General features: G+C 41.1%; 1 non-coding gene across 1 annotated transcript; it reads right to left on the bottom strand.

Annotated features, from left to right (window-relative positions):
• Window positions 1-4,303: 4,303 nt before the first annotated feature.
• Window positions 4,304-4,411, bottom strand: LOC130953941 (small nucleolar RNA R71). Its single transcript, XR_009076099.1, has one exon. It is a non-coding gene; the product is annotated as a small nucleolar RNA R71 (small nucleolar RNA).
• Between the last annotated feature and the right edge of the window lie 2,504 nt (window positions 4,412-6,915).

Below are 6,915 nucleotides of genomic sequence, written 5' to 3'. Positions count from 1 at the left end.
TTCAACTTTAGCTTGATCCACCTCTATTTCTTTGTTTGAAATTTTATGCCCAAGGACAATTCCTTCAGTCACCATAAAGTGTCATTTTTCCCAATTTAAAACTAGGTTGGTCTCTTGGCATCTTCGCAGAACAAGTGCTAGATGGTTAAGGCAGCAGCTGAATGAGTCTCCAAATACTGAAAAGTCATCCATGAAGACTTCCAGAAATTTCTCTACCATATCTGAGAAGATAGAGAGCATGCACCTCTGAAAGGTTGCAGGTGCATTACACAGACCAAAAGGCATCCTTCTGTAGGCAAATACTCCAGAAGGACATGTAAATGCTGTTTTCTCTTGGTCCTAAGGATCTACTACAATTTGGTTGTAACCTGAGTAGCCGTCCAAAAAGCAGTAGTATTCATGACCTGCTAGTCTCTCTAGCATCTGGTCTATGAATGATAAAGGAAAATGATCCTTTCTGGTGACTGTATTGAGTCTTCTGTAGTCAATACACATGCGCCACCCTGTAACTGTTCTTGTAGGAACTAGTTCATTCTTTTCATTATGAACCACTGTCATGTCTCCCTTCTTAGGGACAACGTGGACATGGCTCACCCAGGGGCTATCAGAAATAGGATAAATAATCCCAGCCTCTAGTAACTTAGTGACCTCTTTCTGCACCACCTCCTTCATGGCTGGATTTAGCCGCCTTTGTGGTTGAACCACTGGCTTAGTGATGAGCGGATAATTTATACGCTTTTTGGCATTGTTTTTAGTATGTTTTTAGTAGTTTGAGTTGAGTTTTTAGTATATTTTTATTAGTTTTTAATTAAAATTCACTTTTCTGGACTTTACTATGAGTTTGTGTGTTTTTCTGTGATTTCAGGTATTTTCTGGCTGAAATTGAGGGATCTGAGCAAAAATCTGATCCAGAGACTCAAAAGGACTGCAGATGCTATTGGATTCTGACCTCCCTGCACTCGAAGTGGATTTTCTGGAGCTACAGAAGCCCAATTGGCGCGCTCTCAACGGCGTTGGAAAGTAGACATCCTGGGCTTTCCAGCAATATATGATAGTCTATACTTTGCCCAAGATTTGATGGCCCAAACTAGCGTTCAAAGTCACCTACAGAAATTCCAGCGTTAAACGCCGGAACTGGCACCTAGATGGGAGTTAAACGCCCAAACTGGCATAAAAGCTGGCGTTTAACTCCAAGGAGAGTCTCTACACGAAAATGCTTCATTGCTCAGCCCAAGCACACACCAAGTGGGCCCGGAAGTGGATTTTTATGTCATTTACTCATCTCTGTACACCCTAGGCTACTAGTTCTCTATATATAGGACCTTTTACTATTGTATTTTCATCTTGGTTCTTCTGGTTCCCTCTCTGGGGCCGAAACCAATGATCACTTTTGTTCTTATGTATTTTCAACGGTGGAGTTTCTACACACCATAGATTAAGGTGTGGAGCTCTGCTGTACCTCGAGTATTAATGCAATTACTATTGTTCTTCTATTCAATTCCGCTTGTTCTTTGTCCAAGATATCACTTGTTCTTTAACTTGATGAAGGTGATGATCCGTGACACTCATCATCATTCTCACTCATGAACAAAGTGACTGACAACCACTCTTGTTCTACAAGCATCTGAGGCTTAGTGAATATCTCTTGGATTCCTGATACACGATGCATGGTTGATCGCCTGACAACCGAGTGCTCGCCTGACAAACGAGCCAGCCATTCCGTGAGATCAGAATCTTCGTGGTATAGGCGAGAACTGATGGCGGCATTCAAGAGAATCCGGAAGGTCTAACCTTGTCTGTGGTATTCTGAGTAGGATTCAATGATTGAATGACTGTGACGTGCTTCAAACTCCTGAGGGCGGGGCGTTAGTGACAGACGCAAAAGAATCACTGGATTCTATTCCGGCCTGATTGAGAACCGACAGATGGATAGCCGTGCCGTGACAGGGTGCGTTGAACATTTCCAATGAGAGGATGGGAGGTAGCCACTGACAACGGTGAAACCCTTGCATAAGCTTGCCATGGAAAGGAGTAAGAAGGATTGGATGAAGACAGTAGGAAAGCAGAGAGACGGAAGGGAAGGCATCTTCATACGCTTGTCTGAAGCTCTCACCAATGATATACATAAGTATCTCTATCTTTATCTTTATGCTTTATTCGTTTATCACTATACCCATTTGAGTCTGCCTGACTGAGATTTACAAGGTGACCATAGCTTGCTTCATACCACCAATCTCCGTGGGATCGACCCTTACTCACGTAAGGTATTACTTGGACGACCCAGTGCACTTGCTGGTTAGTTGTGCGAAGTTGTGTTTATGCCATGGTATTGAGCACCAAGTCTTTGGAGCCATTACCGGGGATTGTTCTGTGTAAAAGTAGTGATCACAATTTCGTGCACCAAGTTTTTGGCGCCGTTGCCGGGGATTGTTCTTGAGTATGGACAACTGACGGTTCATCTTGTTGCTTAGATTAGGTATTTTTTTTTTCAGAGTTCTTAAGAATGAATTCTAGTGTTTCAAGGTGATGTTCTTATCATCACCAAAGCTGATTGATCCTCATCAATTTAGCTCTTGAATGCAATGTCCTGCTGAAGCTTGGCTAGCTATGTCTAATTCCTTTAGACTAAAGCTTTAGACTAACATTGCATGATTCCTGGAATTCTCATTAAGAATTTTGATACCTTTATTCTCACTTAATTTTCGAAAAATCCAAAACAAAATTACAAAATCATAAAAAACCAAAAATATTTTATGGTTCTAGTCTGAGTCTAGTGTCTAATCTTAAGTTTGGTGTTTTGCATGCTTTGTTTATTTGATCTTGGTTCTATTTTCAAGTCAATAGTACATGGGACTGAAGATTCAGAACATGCAGCAGAGGAATTACACAGAAAAACTGGGCGTTCAAAACACCCAGTGAAGAAGGACAGACTGGCGTTTAAACGCCAGCCAGGGTACCTGGTTGGGCATTTAACGCCCAAAAAGGTAGCATTTTGGGCGTTTAACGCCCAAAAAGGTAGCATTTTGGGCGTTAAACGCCAGAATGTATACCATTCTGGGCGTTTAACGCCAGGATGGTGCTAGGAGGAAGATTTTGTTTTCAAATCAATTTTTTTTCAAGTTTTCAAAGTTTTTCAAAATCAAATCTTTTTCAAATCAAATCTTTTCAATCAAATGTTTTCAAAATCAATTTCTTTCCTTTTTCAAAGATACTTACTAACAATTAATGATTTGATTGAACATCTCAAGTATATTGCCTTTTCTGTTGAGAAAGGTTTAATGTTTGAATCATATCTTTTCTTGTTAGGCAAGTCATTAATTTTTAAAATCATATCTTTTAAAATTGTTTTCAAATCATATCTTTTAAAATTGTTTTCAAATCATATCTTTTCAATCAAATCTTTTTAATCACATCTTTTTCAAAATAGTTTTCAATCAAATCTTTTTTATTTCTAATTTCAAAATCTTTTTCAAAAATCACTTGATTTCTTTTCCACTCTTATTTTCGAAAATCAATTAAGTGTTTTTCAAAATGATTTCAAAATCTTTTACTTAATTTTCGAAAATTACTTCCCTTCTTCTCACATCCTTCTATTTATGGACTAACACTATTCCTTAATGCAAAATTCGAACTCTATCTTCTTTGATAAGTTCGAATTTTCTACCTCTGTCTTCCATTTTTCTTCCTCTGACACCTCAAGGAATCTCTATACTGTGACATAGAGGATTCCATATTTTCTTGTTCTCTTCTCTTTCATATGAGCAGGAACAAAGACAAAGGCATTCTTGTTGAAGCTGACCCTGAACCTGAAAGGACCTTGAAGCGAAAGCTAAAGAGAAGCTAAGGCACAACTCTCTGTAGAGGACCTAACAGAAATCTTCAAAGAAGAAGAACCCATGGCAGCCGAAAATAACAACAATGCCAAACAATGCAAGGAAGGTGCTTGGTGACTTTACTGCACCTACTCCCGACTTCTATGGGAGAAGCATCTCTATCCCTGCCATTGGAGCAAACAAACTTTGAGCTTAAGCCTCAATTAGTTTCTCTAATGCAACAGAATTGCAAGTTCCATGGACTTCCATTGGAAGATCCTCATCAGTTTTTAGCTGAGTTCTTGCAAATCTGTGACACAGTCAAGACTAATGGGGTTGACCCTGAGGTCTACAGACTGATGCTATTCCCTTTTGCTGTAAGAGACAGAGCTAGAATATGGTTGGACTCTCAACCTAAAGAAAGCCTGGACTCTTGGGAAAAGCTAGTCAATGCCTTCTTGGCAAAATTCTTTCCACCTCAAAAATTGAGTAAGCTTAGAGTGGAAGTCCAAACCTTCAGACAGAAGGATGGTGAATCCCTCTATGAAGCTTGGGAAAGATACAAACAATTGATCAGAAAATGTCCCTCTGACATGCTTTCTGAATGGAGCATCATAGGTATTTTCTATGATGGTCTCTCTGAATTATCCAAGATGTCTTTGGATAGCTCTACTGGAGGATCTCTTCATCTGAAGAAGACGCCTACAGAGGCTCAAGAGCTCATTGAAATGGTTGCAAATAACCAATTCATGTACACTTCTGAAAGGAATCCTGTGAACAATGGGACAAGTCAGAAGAAAGGAGTTCTTGAGATTGATGCTCTGAATGCCATCTTGGCTCAGAACAAGATATTGACTCAACAAGTCAATTTGATTTCTCAAAGTCTGTCTGGAATGCAAAATGCACCAAGCAGTACTAAAGATGCTTCATCTGAAGAAGAAGCTTATGATCCTGAGAACCCTTCAATGGAAGAGGTGAATTACCTAGGAGAACCCTATGGAAACACCTATAATTCTTCTTGGAGAAATCACCCAAATTTCTCATGGAAGAACCAAGAGAGACCTCAACAAGGTTTCAACAACAATAATGGTGGAAGAAACAGGTTTAGCAATGGCAAGCCTTTTCCATCATCTTCTCAGCAACAGACAGAGAATTCTAAGCAGAACCCCTCTGACTTAGCAACCATGGTCTCTGATCTAATCAAAACCACTCAAAGTTTCATGACTGAAACAAGGTCCTCCATTAGGAATTTGGAGGCACAAGTGGGACAGCTGAGTAAGAAAATTACTGAACTCCCTCCAAGCACTCTTCCAAGCAATACAGAAGAAAATCCAAAAGGAGAGTGCAAAGCCATAACCATGGCCGAATCTGGAGAGGAGGGAGAGGAAGTGAACGCCACTGAGGAAAACCTCAATGGGCGTGCACTAGCCTCCTCTGAGTTCCCTAATGAGGAACCATGGGAATCTGAGGCTCAAAATGAGACCATAGAGATTCCATTGGACTTACTTCTGCCATTCATGAGCTCTGATGAGTATTCCTCCTCTGAAGAGGATGAGTATGTCACTGAAGAGCAAGTTGCTAAATACCTTGGAGCAATCATGAAGCTAAATGACAAGTTATTTGGAAATGAGACTTGGGAGAATGAACCTCCTTTGCTCACCAAAGAACTGGATGACTTGTCTAGGCAGAAATTACCTCAAAAGAAACAATATCCTGGGAAGTTTTCAATACCTTGTACCATAGGCACCATGACCTTCAAGAAGGCTCTGTGTGACTTAGGGTCAAGTGTGAACCTCATGCCTCTCTCTGTAATGGAGAAGCTAGGGATCTTTGAGGTACAAGCTGCAAGAATCTCACTAGAGATGGCAGACAACTCAAGAAAACAAGCTCATGGACTTGTAGAGAATGTTTTGGTGAAAGTTGAAAACCATTACATCCCTACTGATTTCATAGTCCTAGAGACTGGGAAGTGCATGGATGAATCCATCATCCTTGGCAGACCCTTCCTAGCCACAGCAAAGGCTGTGATTGATGTTGATGGAGGTGAACTGATCATTCAAGTGAATGAAGAATCCTTTGTGTTCAAGGCTCAAGGATATCCCTCTGTCACCATGGAGAGGAAGCATGAAGAGCTTCTCTCAAATCAGAGACAAGCAGAGCCCCCACAGTCAAACTCTAAGTTTGGTGTTGGGAGGCCACAACCAAACTCTAAGTTTGGTGTTGAACCCCCACATTCAAACTCTAAGTTTGGTGTTGGGTGGTTCCAACATTGCTCTGCGTATCTGTGAGGGTCCATGAGAGCCCTCTGTCAAGCTACTGACATTAAAGAAGCGCTTGTTGGGAGGCAACCCAACGATTATATTTTATATATTTTCTTTTGTTATTTTATGTTTTTTTGTAGGTTGATGATCATAAGAAGTCACAAAATCCATTGAAAAAGCAAAAACAGAATGAAAAACAGGAAGAAAAACAGCACACCCTGGAGGAAGAATTCACTAGCGTTTAAACGCCAGTGAGGCTAGCCGTTGGGCGTTTAACGCCCAGTCTGGCACTATTCTGGGCGTTTAACGCCAGAAAGGGGCACCAGACTGGCGTTAAACGACAGAAAAGGGCAAGAACCTGGCGTTAAACGCCAGGAATGGGCACCAGCCCGGCGTTTAACGCCAGAAATGCCTCAAAACGTGATTTTGAGTGCCATTTGGTGCAGGGATGACTTTTCCTTGACACCTCAGGATCTGTGGACCCCAACAGGATCCCCACCAACCCCACCACTCTCTCTCTCTTCTTCCCCCATTCACCAATCACCTCATGCCTCTTCCCCAAAAACCCCTTCACCTATCAAATCCCATCTTTCTCTTCACCACTCACATCCATCCTTCATAAAATCCCACCAACCTCACCCTTCAAATTCAAACCACTCCCCCCTCCTTGGCCGAATACATAAGCCATCTCCTTCTTCCTCATTTCTTCTTCTTCTACTCTCTTCCTTCTTCTTTTGCTCGAGGATGAGCAAACATTTTAAGTTTGGTGTGGTAAAAGCATTGCTTTTTCGTTTTCCATAACCATTTATGGCATCCAAGGCCGGAGAAACCTCTAGAAAGAG

This window comes from Arachis stenosperma, chromosome 9, assembly GCF_014773155.1.
Source record: "Arachis stenosperma cultivar V10309 chromosome 9, arast.V10309.gnm1.PFL2, whole genome shotgun sequence".
Taxonomy (NCBI): Eukaryota; Viridiplantae; Streptophyta; class Magnoliopsida; order Fabales; family Fabaceae; genus Arachis; species Arachis stenosperma.
The sequence above is the reverse complement of the archived record's forward strand: the minus strand, read 5'-3'. Positions and strand labels throughout refer to the sequence as shown.